Genomic DNA, 17,667 nt, shown 5'->3' on the forward strand with positions numbered 1-17,667 from the left:
AAAAAAAAAAAAAAAAAAAAAAACCCAGGACAAGATGGATTAACAGCTGAATTCTATCAGAGGCACAAAGAGCAGCTGGTACCAGCTCTTCTGAAACTATTCCAAAAAACAGAAAAAGAGGGACTCTTCTTTAACTATTTTTATGAGGCCAACATCATCCTGATACCAAAACCTGACAGAGACACAACAGAAAAGAAAAGAAAATTTCAGGCCAATATCCCTGATGAAGATCAGTGTGAAAATCCTCAATAAAATACTGGCAAACCAAATCTAGCAGCACATCAAAAAGCTTAGACTCCCACACAATAGTAGTGGGAGATCTTAACACCCCACTGTCAACTCTAGGCAGATCAACAGGACAGAAAATTAATAAGGATATTCGGGACTTCAACTCAGATCTGGACCAAGCAGACCTAATAGACATCTACAGAACTCTCCACCCCAAAATCACATAATACACATTCTTCTTAGCACCACATCACACTTATTCAAAAATTGGCCAAATAATTGGAAATAAAACACTCCTCAGCAAGTGCAACATAACAGAAATAATAACAGTCTCCCAGACCACAGTGCAATCAAATTAGAACTCAGGATTAAGAAACTCACTCAAAACCACACAACTACATGGAAACTCAACAACCTGCTCCTGAATGACTACTGGGTAAATAATGAAATCAAGGAGATGTTCTTTGAAACCAATGAGAACAAAGACACAACATACCAGAGGCTCTGGGACACATTTAAAGCAGTGTCTAGAGGGAAATTTATAGCACTAACTGTCCACCAGAGAAGCAAGGTTAGATATAAAATTGACACCCTAATGTCACGATTAAAAGAACTAGAGGAGCAAGAACAAACAAATTCAAAAGCTAGAAGAAGGCAAGAAATCACTAAGATCAAAGCAGAACTGAAGGAGATAGAGACACAGACACACACACACACAAAACCTTCAAAAAGTCAATAAATCCAGGAGCTGGTTTTTTGAAAAGATCAACAAAATAGATAGACTGCTACCCAGACTAATAAAAGAGAGAAGATTCAAATAGATGCAGTAAAAAAATGATAAAGGGGACATCACCACTGATCCCACAGAAATACAAACTACCATCAGAGATTACTACAAACATGTCTATGCAAATAAACCAGTAAATATAGAAGAACCGATGCATTCCTGGACATGTACACCCTCCCAGGACCAAACCAGGAAGAAGTTGAATTCCTGAATAGAAGAATAACAAGGTCTGAAATAGAGGCAGCAATTAATAGCCTAGCAACCAAAAAAATTCCAGGTCCAGACGGATCCACAATCGATTTCTACCAGACGTACAAAGAGGAGCTGGTACCATTCTTTCTGAAACTCTTTCAGACAATACAAAAAAAGCTAATCCTCCCTAATTCATTTTATGAGACCAACATCATCCTGATACCAAAACCTGGCAGAGACATAACTAAAAAAGAAAATTTCAGGCCAAAATCCATGAGGAACATTGATGCAAACAATAGAAAAAGCAATGACAACAAAAGCCAATAAAATAGTGGTAAACTGAATTCAACAGCACTCAAACAGGTTATCCATCACGATAAAGACAGCTTCATCCCAGGCATGCAAGGCTGGTTCAACATCTGCAAGTCTATAAATCTAATCCATTACATAGAGAGAACCAAAGACAAAAACCACATGATTATCTCAATAGATGCAGAGAAAGCCTTTGACAAAATTCAACAGCACTTTATGCTAATAACTCTCAATAAACTAGGTATTGATGGATCGAATCTCAAAATAATAAGAGCTACTTATAACAAACCCACAGCCAATATCATACTGAATGGGCAAAAACTGGAAGCATTCTCTTTGAAAACTGGCACAAGACAAGGATCTCACCACTCCTATTCAACATAGTATTGGAAGTTCTGGTCAGAGCAATCAAGCAAGGAAAAGAAATAAAGAATCTTTGAATAGGAAGACAGGATGACAAATTGTCCCTGTTTGCAGATGACATGACTGTATATTTAGAAAATCCCATTGTCTAAGCTCAAAATCTCCATGAGCTGATAAGCAACTTCAGCAAAGTCTTAGTATACAAAATCTATGTGCAAAAATCACAAGCATTCCTATAAACCAGTAACAGACAAACAGCCAAATCATGAGTGAAGTCCCATTCACAATTGCTAGAAAGAGAATAAGATACCCAGGAATACAACTAACAAGGCATGCGAAGGACCTCTTCAAAAGGAACTACAAACCACTGCTTAAGGAAATAAGAGAGAACACAAACATGGAAAAACATTCTATGCTCATGGTTAGGAAGAATCAATATTGTGAAAATGGTCATACTTCCCAAAGTAATTTATAGATTTGATGGTATCTCCATCAAACTACCAATGACTTTCTTCACAGAATTGTAAAAAACACCTTAAACTTTATATAGAACCAAAAAAGAGCCCACATAGCCAAGACAATCCTAAGCAAAAAAAATAACAAAGCTGGAAGCATCATGCTACCTGACTTCAACTATAGTATACCTCAAACTATACTACAAGGCTACAGTAATCAAAACAGCATGGTACTGGTACCAAAACAGAGATATAGACCAATGGAACAGAGGCCACAGAAGTAATGCCACACACCTACGACCATCTGATCTTTGACAAACCTGACAAAAACCTGACAAAAACAAGCAATGGGGAAAGGATTCCCTTTTTAATAAATGGTGTTGGGAAAACTGGCTAGCCATAAGCAGAAAGTTGAAACTGGACTCCTTCCTTACACCTTATATAATAATAACTCTAGATGGATTAAAGATTTAAACATGAGGCCTAACACCATAAAAAATCAAGAACATAACCAAGGCAATCCCATTCAGGACAAAGGCATGGGTAAGGACTTCATGACAAAAACACTAAAAGCAATGGCAACAAAAGCGCTAATAGACAAATGGGATCTAATTAAACTAAAGAGCTTCTGCACAGCAAAAGTAACTATCAATAGAGTAAACCAGCAACCAACAGAATGGAAAAAATTTTTGTAATCTACCCATTTGACAAAGGGCTAATATCCAGAATCTATGAAGAACTTAAATAAATTTACAAGAAAAAAACAATCCCATCAAAAAGTGGGCAAATGATATGAACAGACACATTGCAAAAGAAGACATTTATGCAGCCAACATTATATGAAAAAGAAACTCATAATCAACGGTCATTAGAGAAATGCAAATCAAAACTATATTGAGATACCACCTCATGCCAGTTAGAATGGTGATTATCAAAACACTAGGAGACAACAGTTGCTGGAGAGGATGTGGAGAAATAGGAATGCTTTTACTCTGTTGATGGGAGTGTAAATTAATTCAACTGTTGTGGAAGACAGTGTGGCAATTCCTTAAGGACCTGGAATTAGAAATACCATTTGATCCATCAATCCCATTACTGGGTATATACCCAACGGATTATAAATCATTCTATTATAAAGAGACAAGCACATGTATGTTTATTGTGGCACTGCTCACAATAGCAAAGACATGGAACCAACCCAAATGTCCATCAATGATAGACTGGATAAAGAAAATGTGGCACATATACACTATGGAATACTATGTAGCTATAAAAAGGATGAGTTCATGTCCTTTGCAGGGACATGGATGAAACTGGAAACCATCATTCTCAGCAAACTGACACAAGGACAGAAAACCAAATACTGCATGTTCTCACTTATAAGTGGGTGTTGAACAATGATAGCACATGAACACAGGGAGGGGAACATCACATACCAGGGCCTAGAGGGTGGGGGCTAAGGAAGAAATAGCAGGGGTGTAGGGGAATTGGGGAGGGATCACATTAACAGAATTACCTAATGTCGATGATAGGGCGATGGATGCAGCAAACCACCACCATGGCACTTGTATAGCTATGTAACAAACCTGCATGATCTGCACATGTACCCCAGAACTTAAAATATAATAAATAAACAAGCTTATCCACCATGATCAAGTCAGCTTCATCCCTGTGATGCAAGGCTGGTTCAACATATGCAAATCAATAAATGTAATCCATCACATAAACAGAACCAATGACAAGAACCTCATGATTATCTCAATAAATGCAGAAAAGGGTCATTGAAAAAATTCAACACCACTTCATGCTAAAAACTCTCAATAAACTAGGTACTGATGGCACCTATCTCAAAATAATAAACTCTATTCATGACAAACTTACAGCCAATATCATATTAAATGGGCATAAGCTGGAAGCATTTCCTTTGAAAATCGGCACAAGGCAAGGATGCTCTATCTCACCACTCCTGTTCAATATAGTATTTGAAGTTCTGGCCAGGGTGATCAGGCAAGAGAAGGAAATAAACGGTATTCAAATAGGAAGAGAGGAGGTCAAACTGTTGCTGTTTGCAGATGACTGACTGTATATTTAGAAAACCTCATCATCTCGGCCCAAAATCTCTTTAAGCTGATAAGCAACTTCAGCAGTCTCAGGATGCAAAATCAACGTGCAAAAATCATAAGTATTCCTATACACCAATAATAGACATAGAGCCAAGTCATGAGTAAACTCCCATCCACAATTGCTGCAAAGAGAATAAGATACCTAGGAATGCAACTTACAAGATATGTGAAGGACCTCATCAAGGAGAACTACAATCTTCTGGTTAAGGAAATAAGAGAGGACAGAAACAAATGGAAAAACATCCCATGCTCATGGATAGGAAGAATCAACATCGTGAAAATGTCCATACTGCCCAAAGAAACGTATAGATTCAATGCTATCCCCATCAAGCTGCCAGTGACTTTCTTCACAGAATTAGTACATACTACTTTAAATTTAATATGGAACCAGAAAGAGCCCATATAGCCAAGACAATTCTAAGCAAAAATAACAAAGCTGGAGGCATCACGCTACCTTACTTCAAACTATACTACAAGGCTACAGTAACAAAAACAGTATATTACTGGTACAAAAATAGTTATATAGACCAATGGGACAGAACAGAGGCCTCAGAAATATTGTCATACAACTACAACCATCTGATCTTTGACAAACCTGACAAAAACAAGCAGCAGGCAATGGGGAAAAGATTCGCTGTTTAATAAATGGTGTTCGGAAAACTTGCTATTCATATGCGGAAAACTGAAACTGGACCCCTTCCTTACACTTTATACAAAATTAACTCAAGATGAATTAAAGACTTAAACATAAGACTAAAACCATAAGAACCTTAGAAGAAAACCTAGGCAATACCATTCAGGACATAGACATGGGCAAAGTCTTCATGACTGAAACACCAAAAGCAGTGGCAACAAAAGCCAAAATTCACAAATGGGATCTAGTTAAATTAAAGACCTTCTGCACAGCAAAAGAAACTATCATCAGAGTGAATAGGCAACCTGCAGAATGGGAGAAAATTTTTGCAATCTACCCATCTGACAAAAGGGCTAATATCCAGAATCTACAAGAAACTACAACAAATTTACAAGAAAAAAAAACAACCCCATTGAAAAGTGGGTGAAGGTTATGAACAGACACTTCTCAAAAGAAGACCTTTATGCAGCCAACAAACATGAAAAAAAAATCTTATCATTACTGGTCATTAGAGAAATGAAAATCAAACAATGAGATACCATCTTATACCAGGTTAGAATGTGATCATTAAAAAGTTGGGAAACAACAGATGCTGGAGTGCATGCAGAGAAACAGGAATGCTTTTGCACTGTTGGTGGGAGTGTAAATTAGTTCCACCACTGTGGACGTCAGTGTGGCAATTCCTCGAGGTTCTAGAACCAGAAATACCATTTGACCTACCAATCACATTACTTGGTATACACCTGATTATAAATCATTCTACTATAAAGAGACATGCACACATATGTTTATTGCAGCACTTTTTACAATAGCAAAGACTTAGAACCAACCAAGTCTTTGCATTCTTTTTTATGCAGCCATAAAATATAATGAGATCATGTCATTTGCAGGAACATGGATGAAGCTGGAAGCCGTTATTCTGAGCAAACTAACACAGGAACAGAAAACCAAACACCAATGTTCTCCCTTCTAAATGGGAATTTAACAATGAGAACACATGAAAACAGGGAGGGGAACATCACACACTTGGGCCTGTCTGGGGAAGGTGGTCAAGGGGAGGGATAGCATCAGGACAAATACCTAATGCCTGTGGGGCTAAAAACCTAGGTGACAGGTTGATAGGTGCAGCAAACCACCATGGCATATGTATAGCTATGTAACAAATCTGCACGTTCTGCACGTGTATTCCAGAACTTAAAGTAAAATAAAATTAAAAATTAATTAAACAATTAATTCAATTAAATAATAATTCAGCATGTCTGCAAAAAAAAAGGCTAAATTAGTGTACTCAAGAATTCCTTTTGATGCACATCTCTCCTTTCCACTGAAAAACTTGTCTGTTCCATGCCTTCCCTTACCACCAGTGTTCCTGGTTTTGAGGAGGTCCACTCAGCACTTTCTTCTCTCATCAGGAAGCCAGCCAGGTGAAATAGAAATGTTATTAGAGTGAAAGGGCTGGCTTCTAGGCACACTTTAAAGCCAAATTTGCAACAAGTTTCTTTATCCCTAGTCAAGTTACTTCACCATTTTGTGCCTGTGCCTCACCAAATAAGGTCATGAATGTGAAATTTAAAATAATCATTTTCATTTTCTATGAGGAGAGTCTTTCATCTCTTGAGCTAACAACGTGGGCCTTGTATCCTTTCTGGGGATGTAGTGTTCTGCAACCCTCTCTGCTGGCTCAGTCCCCAGTAAGTAACATGAAATTCAACAACAGCCAAAAGAGCAAAATGGTAGTGAGAATATTTCATTCCCAAGCCTTTTGTTATCTGAAACAATGGGCTCTTTCTAGACCTGTCTAGTAGCCATTGCCAGGCAGAGGTGAGAAACACTGATTCTGGATTTGGAGAAAAGAGAATGTTGCTTCCAGTCGAGATGGATTACCATCTATTTGGAAGCTTTTTGCAGAGCTAGTATTTCAGAACAGGTTGGAATATTTTAATGAAATAAATGGAGCTCTCTACTTGTGAAGCAAGTTTAAGGGTCTGAGTCTCTGGAGAACATAGTAGAAATATGTGCCTGTGAAGGAAATCTGGGAAAATCCTGGAAAGGCCAGTGAACAAACCATGAATATTCAGAGCAGGATTTTCAAAGCATGATTCTCTGCCAACTACCAGTCTAGGCTGTGTTCCACAGGGCTTAAGAGAAGATGTATGTCAGAAGGCTCATACTCAAGACCAATATCCTAGATACAGTAGCAAATAATTTACTAATGGTAGGTAATAGGGCATTTTAATGTAGACTGTGGAATCAGATTCATTGGTTTTAAATCCCTGTTCCATCACAAACTAGCAGTTTAACCATTGGAAAAAAATTTGGCAATTGCTCAATAGTGAAATGAATATAAAGACAGTATCTCCATCTTTATATTATTGTAATTATGATTAAGTGATATAATATATATATATATATATATATATATATATATATATATTTATATAAGGTGATTGGCCCATATGAAAATCTCAGAAAATTTAATTGTTATTATAAACTGATGTCATGTGGTTTAAGTTATGAGATACTTCAAAACATCCAAGAAAGTTAATGTTAACAAAAACTAGAGAAGTTGAGAGTAGCTTCCTTGGGTATGTGCAACTTAAGCTGGATTTTGAAATGGATTTATATTTTATCTTTTAAGAATTCAGAAGAATTGCACAACATGAATTATGGTAATAACAACTCTTATTGTGTCATTACTATGTACCAGATATATGCATTGCATAAAATAGCTTACGTCTTGAATGTACAAAACAATGGTATATATTATACAGTAGAAGAAGCTGTGGATCAGACAAATTAGGAAAAACAACTCATAAGCAAGGCAACTTGTATTCAAACTCAGGTACGTCTGACTCCAAAGCCTGTGGTTGGATCCACTATGCTGTATTGACTATCAGAAAGAAAAATAAATTCAGAAAACCGAATTCAAAATATATTAGAATCAGGTGATAAATTTTAAGTTGGGTATGGGAGAAAATTCATAAGCCTCTGCAATTTTTATGGGAAAAAATAAAAAAAGAAATGTTTTTTCCTTAAAAATTAATCATAAATTAACAAAGTTCATATCAGCTAGATTTTGAAAGCTGATGAACAATTTTAAGACCAATGCATTTTTTACCTTGATTGAACTTACTGTTTTTACGTTTCTGACACCAAAAAGAAGAAAATAGGAATTGTGAGATGACATAGTTCATTTATCTATGATATATCTTTTATCTTAGTAGTTTTGAATTTTTGGAAACATTTTTTATATAAGTGCATAGGCCATAAAACAGTGGTTATTCTGGGAGTTTTTTTTCTTTAATTGAGTCTCTTAGATAAGAATTTCTTAGGAACAAGTTTATTAAACTTTCTTAAAGATCCATTGTGGTAAAAAAATATTGATTAAAATCTTAATTTTTCACTATGGTATTGAAAGCGCTGTCACACTTCCAACTGCAGAAGCTTTTTTTCTTTTCAAAATGGGATCAAACACAATGCAATATTTTTGTCATTATCTTTGCTCTGTTTTATCATCACTTTTTTCCCACATGGTCTAGACAGGAGAAATAAGTGACCGTGGATAAACAGGCCAGATTATATTACACATTTATAAAAGTGTAGCTAAAAACATTTCTGTGACTTTTTCATGTTCAAAGTCGAAAAGAAAACATCAATTATTTATTTAACTAGATGATTTACAATAATTATAAGGAGATAATATGCCGGCCTCTCAGATAAACACAATCCTTGTTGGTATAAACAGTGTGTTAAGTCAGTGATTTTGAAAGTGTGCCGCCTCGATCACATGGAAACTTCTTAGAAATACAAATTCTTGGGGCCCATTCCAGAACTATTGAATCAGAAACTCTGTGGGTAAGACAGATCTCCAGATGATTGTGAGGTATGCTTAAATTTGAAAAGCACAGTTATAAAAAGAGAATGATGAACTCTGTTTAAAATGATTTGTGACAAGGTAGATTAAGTTACTTTTGAGCTGGGCCTTAAAGAATGGGTCATAAATCCTGGAGATCTATTGTACAGCATGGCAATATAATAACAATGTATAGTATACTTAAAAATTGTTAAGAGTGTAGATTGTATATGTTTCATCAAAAAATGGTATGTGAGGTGATAGATATATTAACTTGACTTAAACATTCCTCAATGTATTCATATCAAAAGATCATTTTGTACACCATGAATATATAATTTTCATTCAAAACAATTAAGAATGAGTCAAAATTCTCTACGCTATATTTTTTCTTTTAGTTAAACAAAATTTGATATATTTTGGAAAGCCCATGATGTAACATTGTGACGTTGTATAAAAGAGCATTTAATTTGAAATTTCCTATGAGGCTTCATCCTGAAGCATAATTTAGTATTAGCATCAAAAGCCCAGCAATTACTCCGCTAAGTATTTTTCCAAAGGAAATAGTTGCACAAATGTTCAAAAATGAGTGTAAAATAAAGGTTTATCAAGGCATTGTTTCTGATAGTTAAAATTGAGAATCTACCACAATGTCTACTACTTAAATAAATTGCAGTATATAATTCTGATGGAATTCTAAGTATTCATTAAAATGATTATTTATTGATTGATGTGGAAGAATATTTACAATAATTATGATTAAACAAATTTAAAAAGATTATAAAATTGTACGTCTGTATTTGTCAAATTTGGTTAAAATAGCTGTATATATTAATTTATAGCTCCATTTGCATAGAAAAAAATAAGTTTGGAAGGTTATACACCAAAATGTTAAGAATGGAAATTCTGGTTTTATATCTCTATACCCACACATGCATATGTATATATGCATACACATATATACACACAAATATAGAAAGATATAAAATTTGTTTGATTTTGCTTATCTCTGTTTTCTAAAGTGAAACTATTTCTTGTGTGGAGAAATAATGAAAGTTTAACAACAACATAATCTAATCTGAGATTTTTAAGCAGCCTTCTTATACAATCTTACCATTAGTAACTAGAAATACTCATTTTAGAAAGTACTGTATCTGTCCTAGAACATTTGGAAGAAACTAATTCATAATATAAAAATTCACTGTAGTGGTTAGTGGTCTAAAATCTGGCATCAGTTTATTTCTCAACATTTGCATTATTATTAATTGACAAAAATATGGTTTTCATCATAGAAGCTTTTAGAAAAGTAGAAATTGCTCTGCTGTATGAAGCAAGTGACCCTAGTTGAGCTATTGCTACTTTCTGTGTGAACTTGAAAATTTTAGTGCCCCATTTTTTGACCTTGGTTTTCTCAAATCAAAATAACTCAATCAGAACATCTTGATGACTTTTAAAAACTCTAATATTCTAGGAATCTAGAATGCATTTAGAAGAAAAAACATCTTTAGAGAAATATATGAGGCAGTATGGAGGCTGAAAAAATAACCCCAAACCCTCTAAAAGACCCTTTAAAGGATTCTGCTTCTGAAGTTACACAGGATGCAGTTGGTACTTCTCTCCCTATATGATTTCTCCTTTAATGGGATTTTAAATCAAATTACGCATTAAATGGCAAAAGACATTTGAATCTTGGTATAGTTATGACACCTAGTGGTCAAACACCACAGCTAAATTCTAACTCCCCACCCTCATCCCATATTCATTCAGTTCCTTTCATTGGGTTCTCCTTTTTATTTTTTCAGATACATTTATTCATCATGCATTCAGTTATTTGCTCAACAAGCACTTAGTGGACCCTTTATATGTTCAAGGCACTTTACTGGACACTTTACTATAGAGGAAAGCAAGAAGTAAGATAATATCTTTGATATGTGGAAGATTGCTATATATTTAGGGAAACAAAATGACTCCATAGAAAGGCACGTAACTATAGCATGCTGAATTTGTTAAGTGCACTCTCACTAAAGAAAATAATCAGAACTATAGATAGTCTGTGGCCAGCTAGAGGAATGCCTTGTGATGTGCAGAGGTTAAGAAGGGCTTCCTGGATTAAGTGGAATATGCCTTTATTGGAGGCTCAGTTTCTCCATCTGAAAAACAGCAATAATATTTTATTGTTTCATAAATTGTTATGAGAGATTGAGACACAGTATATATAAAGTACTTAGCATAGCATGTAGTTCAAATTAGGTACCCAGTAACTGTTAATCATTTTATAACAAAACTAAAAACTTCATGTATATTAACTTTTTCTTAATTTTATTTTAAAACTAGTTCTGGCTCAAGTTTACATGACATTTTAAAATTTAGACTGAATGTACAGAACACAAAATCAGTTATTTTAGTTAATTCAATGTATAAATAGCCACAAGAAAAGATAGTCTTGGCTCTATCTTTAGATGAATATAATAAACAGTTTAGATAAAAATAAGCTTTACTACTTTTATATTTTTATCTTTAGCTAGAAATAAAGAGTTTACTAGACTAACTGGCTGAATCAACAAAATAGCTAATTCACAGAAAAAAAAATTATTCAAAGCAGCTGTTTGCCTAAATGAGCTTGTTGTTTTATTACAACGAACTGTCAGTTCAGTAAATAAAGTCTATCCGGATGCTCCATTTAGTCAGTGCAAAGATATCAAACAGATTGTTTGGCACTGTATGGGTTGTATGTGGGTAAACTGTTTTTGTACACTTTTTAATTGGTTATGTTTTAGACACTGTCTTAAATCCTATGCTGCCTTCCAAACTCATATTTCAATAATTATTGTAAAATGTGTATTTACTTTTGCACTTGAGTACCAGGTAGTTAATGTTAAGAATGGGAAAAAAATTTTGCAGTCTAACCATCTGACAAAGGGCTGATATCCAGAATTTACAAAGAACTAAAACAGATTTACAAGAAAAAATCAAGCCCTTTCAAAAGTGGGCAAAGGATATGAACAGACACTTTACAAAAGAAGAATTACATGAGGCCAACAAACATATGAAAAAATGCTCATCATCACTGGTCATCAGAGAAATGCAAATCAAAACTACATTGAGATACCATCTCACGCCAGTTAGAATGGCGATCATTAAAAAATCTGGAGACAACAGATGCTGGAGAGGATGTGGAGAAATAGGAACACTTTTACACTGTTGGTGGGAGTGTAAATTAGTTCAACCATTGTGGAAGACAGTGTGGCAATTCCTCAAGGACCTAGAAATAGAAATTCCATTTGACCCAGCAATCCCATTAATGGGTATATATCCAAAGGATTATAAATCGTTCTACTATAAGGACACGTGCACACAAATGTTCATTGCAGCACTGTTTACAATAGCAAAGGCCTGGAACCAACCCAAATGCCCATCGATGATAGACTGGACAGGGAAAATGTGGCACATATACACCATGGAATATTATGCAGCCATCAAAAACGATGAGTTCGTGTCCTTTGTAGGGACATGGATGAACCTGGAAACCATCATTCTCAGCAAACTGACAGAAGAGCAGAAGTTCAAACACCGCATGTTCTCACTCATAGGCGGGTGTTGAACAATGAGAGCACATGGACACAGGGAGGGGAGCACTACACACTGGGGTCTGTTGGGGGGAAATTGGGGAAGGATGCGGAGTGGGGAGGTGGGGAAAGATAGCATGGGGAGAAATGCCAAATATAAGTGAAAGGGAGGAAGGCAGCAAATCACACTGCCATGTGTGTACCTATGCAAAAATCTTGCATGTTCTTCACATGTACCCCAAAACCTAAAATGCAATAAAAAAAAGACTGTCTCAATTTTTTTTTAATTCTGTAAAACTGTGTAGCACTCTAACTGTGCTTGCAAGCAACAAAAAGTACAAAGGAGTATTAACAGCCCACTTATCATTTTGTTTCTGCAAGTAGAGGCATAAGTCGTATATTTGCTAAAAGTGTCAAACAATTATGTAGTTCATCTGTCATTTTCAAGGGTAAAATAAACTGTATTGTAGTGGCTTTTTGCCAAAAGCCATAATGTTCTGATAGAAAAGAAAACCAGCTGCAAGGAACATGTTATATTATTTAGAAATGCGTGTTTAACCTGAATAAGAAAGATTTGAGAGAGAACAGAATTGTTGTCTTCAGATATCTGAAGAGCTTTCATGTGTAACATGACTTTATTTTATTTGGCCTTAGCAGGCAGAAATAGGTTGAAATGATATAACAGATTTGACTCACCAAAGGGAAGAAAATTGATTTTTAAAAGTTGAACCTCCTACAATAATAGTTTTCACAGGACTTCACCTGGGAGCTGAAAGAGAGATAGATGCTTTTTGCTGTATCTAGTACCAGATACACTCTAGGCCTTTACATACTCTGGTAGTTGCCTAAAGTGGTTGCAAAAATAGTCCCAATAAATGTGAATGTCTGAGGTTACCATAATTCCATTAATAAACACAGAACTTTAGTTATAGGAGCTTCTGAAAAGTACAATGACATATAAGGAAGACAAAATTTACCCTCTGCAAAATTCTGAAGGAGGCAAAGTTTATCTGAGTAGCCCTGTCTTTTTCAAGCCCCTATCATTCCGAGGCCTGGTAACCTGCCAACCCTTCTCCAGGCTCCTATCCTATCCTATGTCTTATTCACAAAGGTTCACAGATTCGCCTTGCAGTCACCTAATTCTTTACAAGGTTGCAGTTGACAATGAATTAAATTTTCTCTCTCCCAGGGTTGATGATGAGGAATTTGTTTAGAAATTAAAGTTTGAAAATACAGATCAACACAGTAAAACTAAAATGTGTAACCCCGTGACAGTGTTGAAATTTATGTTTTGGGGCTATTTTGCAGTGAGGTCTTATCTGTTGGTTAGGTCTGCAAGTTTGATTACTTATCTGTTAATACTAAGGTAAAATATGACTGAGGTTATTGCCAAAATACTAATCTTCTTGATTCTTGAAAATATCATCCTCAATACTGTTATCCATTTGTAGATTGGCATGCTATTTTCAGTTTACGTAGAACCCTTGAATTTATAAAAGTTTACACAAGTTCTTCTTTATTAGAAATCAAATATATTTGTACACCCAAACATGAACTGACATGCCCTTGACTCTATTTTTACTCTACTGTCTGCAGAAATTGTCATTCTAATGCTTTATTAAGGAAGGAACGTAAGTCTTCAAGGTGGGAAGTAACAGCACAAACAGCACAAGAGCAAAACGCACTGATCTTCAAACTCCATTTCAGTGCTCTCTCTATGAGGCTACCTATATCCTCATATTCATATCTGGTCTTCTGGCCAACACTATGGCCTTGTGGGTTCTGTGTCAGTTCATCAGCAAGAAAAATAAAGCCTTCATTTTCATGATCAACCTCTCTGTGGCTGACCTGCACACGTGTTGTCCTTACCCCTCTATATTTACTATTACATCAGCCACCAGTGGCCTTTCCAGGGGGACCTAAGCCTGCTGTGCTTCTACCTGAAGTATCTCAACATATATACCAGCATTTGCTTCCTGAAATGCATCAGTCTTCAGAGGTGCTTCTTTCTCCTCAAGCGCCTCAGAGCTAGAGACTGGAAATGTAGGTATGACATGGGTATCACTGCTGCCATCTGGGTCATCATGGGGACTGCTTGTTTATCACTTTCCATTCTGAGAAGCACTGACTTAGCCAACAGCACTGAATACTGCTTTGCTGACTTAGAGCTTCAGCACATTAGCATGGCTTCCTCCATTGGCATGGTAACTGTAGCTGAACTTGGAGGGTTTGTATTACCCATTATAATTATAACTTGTTGCACATGGAAAACAAGAAAATCTTTACGGGAATTCCAAGTTTCCCCTAGGAGTACCAAAAAGAGGAAAAAGGCTTGGGAGATGGTCCTGATGTGTGAAGTGGTGTTCATTGTGTTACACTCCTTACCACCTCAACTTCCCATTCTTTATGATGATGAAGGAACATGTCTTTTTGAACTGCTTTTTTATTAAGAGCACTCTCCATTTCCCTGTGTCTTGCAAATATGAATTGTTTTCTTGACCCAGTTGTGTATTATTTTATGACCTCAGAATTTTGTGACCAATTTTCAGATCATGGCAGCTTGGTTCTTCAGTCATGTATGAGATGCAGTGACAGTGCTTTAGAAATTTGTCAGAGGGAGGAGGATCTTCAAACTATCTCTATTTACTGTTTGAATAATTCCAAGACAACATAATCAAATAATTAACTAGAAAAATCCATATGCTCTATTAGTATAGCTATGTCACTTTGAAGATTTTTCTTTAAAAATGCTGTTGTTGAGTATCTTAAAGAAACATGGCTCCTTCCCTTTATCCTCAAAATGATCCTTCTGAAGAAATTATACATGCATGTAGTTTCTATCAGAATGGAAACATATTATTCTATGGAGCATGTGAAAAAATATCTTTTCTTACAGAAGATGATGAGCAACAGAATAAATTGCACACCTGTTTCTCAGAAACAGATCCAATCTTTTTTTCTTCTTCTGAGAGAAACAAACAAAATATACACTGAAGACAAGTAGACATAGGTGAATTGTCCGAACATTGAAAAGTGTACAGAAAAGCAGTATGACCACAAATTTCCTTAGAAAATATTCACTACTTGAGCAAACAAGATTATAGAGAAAAGGCTTTTTAATATCAATATGAGTTATGGGAATCAACATTCTTATAACTTGGAATACGGATGAGATTTTTGTTTTCACTCTTCTGAGAAATAAACAATTCAGATAAACCTCACATACCTCAACACTATCATGGGATTCACACAATGAATATACCTTAAACAAAAAATAAAGTTATGTCCTTATTTATTTCACAAACTTGAGTTTCAAGGCTTACAATTAAGTCATTTTGCTTATTTATTAAAATCAACTGTGCTATAGTCTGCCTAAATTGATTGCTGTATATACAAACTCAGTCACAACTTCACTTGATATGTTTAAATCAATGAGTTAATTTTTTAAAAAATCACATACATGCCTATATTATTTCAGTGCTAAACTCCTGCTAAGCCTCATTTTTCACAAGTAAAGATATATTTAAGGACAGCATGGGTGAACTGAATCTTATTATAAATGCCAAATGGAAACTTTCTATTTTTAAAATCCCTGTGACTAAATCATTTTATAATACAAATCACTCCCATTGGAAAATTTGAAACTTAAATTTTTCATATATGGGATTTCATTAAAATAATACTTTAAAAAGCAGTGGTTAGTTTAATAAAATTATAAAGAGTTATTTTCTTGTACTTATAAGATTAGAAATTCACAAAATGGCTTGTTATATTTTCTTTTATGTTATAGCAATTACTTGTTAAAAAAAAAGCAGATAATATTCCCCATGGGGTTAGAGGGAACAGACTAAAACCTAGATGTTCTGAAATCTGCTAGAGATCTGTATTTTAGAAAATTGTATTCTGTAGAAATGATTGTGTAGCTCTTTAAATACTAGAACATTTAAAACATCAGTTTAGTTGCATATATTTCTAAAACATATGCATTTTCTACCCGCTTAAGCAGTTTTATAAACAAGGGACCATGATGTATGAAGGAAACACTAATACAGATTCATATGACAAGGATCTTAGTTTCAAGTCTGCCACTGATAAGCTATATGACCTTGGGCAAGTTATTTATCATTGGGTTCAGTTTCATTAACTGTACATGGAGGGCTGGACTAGATGAAATAAATATGAGGCATATTTTTTAGAAAGTACTTTCTAAACCCTAAAGACATTTACAAATGCTCAAATTTTTGTTGTTATTAGTAATAGTATTGTTTTAATTTAAGGGGAACCAACCCTAACATTTAATGTACTCTTTTCAGAGTGACTGAAGGTCATCATTATAAACATTAGTTATTGTACTGTATGCATTGCTTCTTTCAGGGCTACTGAAACTTATAGGATTGTCTGTAGATACACTAAAATAGCCCCATGATTTTTTAATATTTATATAGTGGTTCCATCCCCAACTTTTAAAGTTCTTAATATCATTTCTTGCTATACTCAGCACGCCTGTCTGAAGCAGTCTCTATTGTTTTGATGAGTTCTTTCTTATTTTCTGTGGCTTTGAAAACACTAATCCAGCTAATTAGAACAGAGTTTTAACTTAATAAAAATGAGTGAAATCCTGACGATTTTATTTGGAAAGAATATATGCAGAAAAGGGAAAATCTCCTATAGAACAGGGTGTGGGTTTTAGTTTATGAACTTTATGACATCTATTCTGTCAATTTGGGATTAATTGGGCTTACTTTCTGGCTCTGTCAGCTGTGTTTAGATAGGTGAGGTTGCCAGATATTTGAGTTCTGAATCACTGAGGTATTAGCTGGTTTTGATGCCTAAAATTTCTTGGAATATAAGTATCGCACCCCCAACACATACACACACACACACACACACACACACACACACACACACACAGATATAATTAAATTTCCAAAATAATTACTTGTTTCATCAAAAATTTAGTATATTCAAAACTACTTCTTTATTGCTCTTAGATTATTTTCTATTTGTCATAATGCTCTTAAAAAAACAACTGCTCATTCTGTCCACTGCTTGCTTCCTCTTTAGGAGCACTTTGTGAAAATTCCCTCATGTATTTGAAATCCTATTTGAGATACATTAATCCATTTGTTGAAATCAGCCTGTTTTTAACATAAT

General features: G+C 35.0%; 1 pseudogene; it reads left to right on the top strand.

Annotated features, from left to right (window-relative positions):
• Positions 1 to 10,473: 10,473 nt before the first annotated feature.
• LOC108294072 lies at positions 10,474 to 17,391 on the top strand (annotated as a pseudogene).
• Positions 17,392 to 17,667: the final 276 nt, after the last annotated feature.

This window comes from Cebus imitator, unplaced genomic scaffold (assembly GCF_001604975.1).
Source record: "Cebus imitator isolate Cc_AM_T3 unplaced genomic scaffold, Cebus_imitator-1.0 Scaffold561, whole genome shotgun sequence".
In the NCBI taxonomy this organism is placed as follows: domain Eukaryota; kingdom Metazoa; phylum Chordata; class Mammalia; order Primates; family Cebidae; genus Cebus; species Cebus imitator.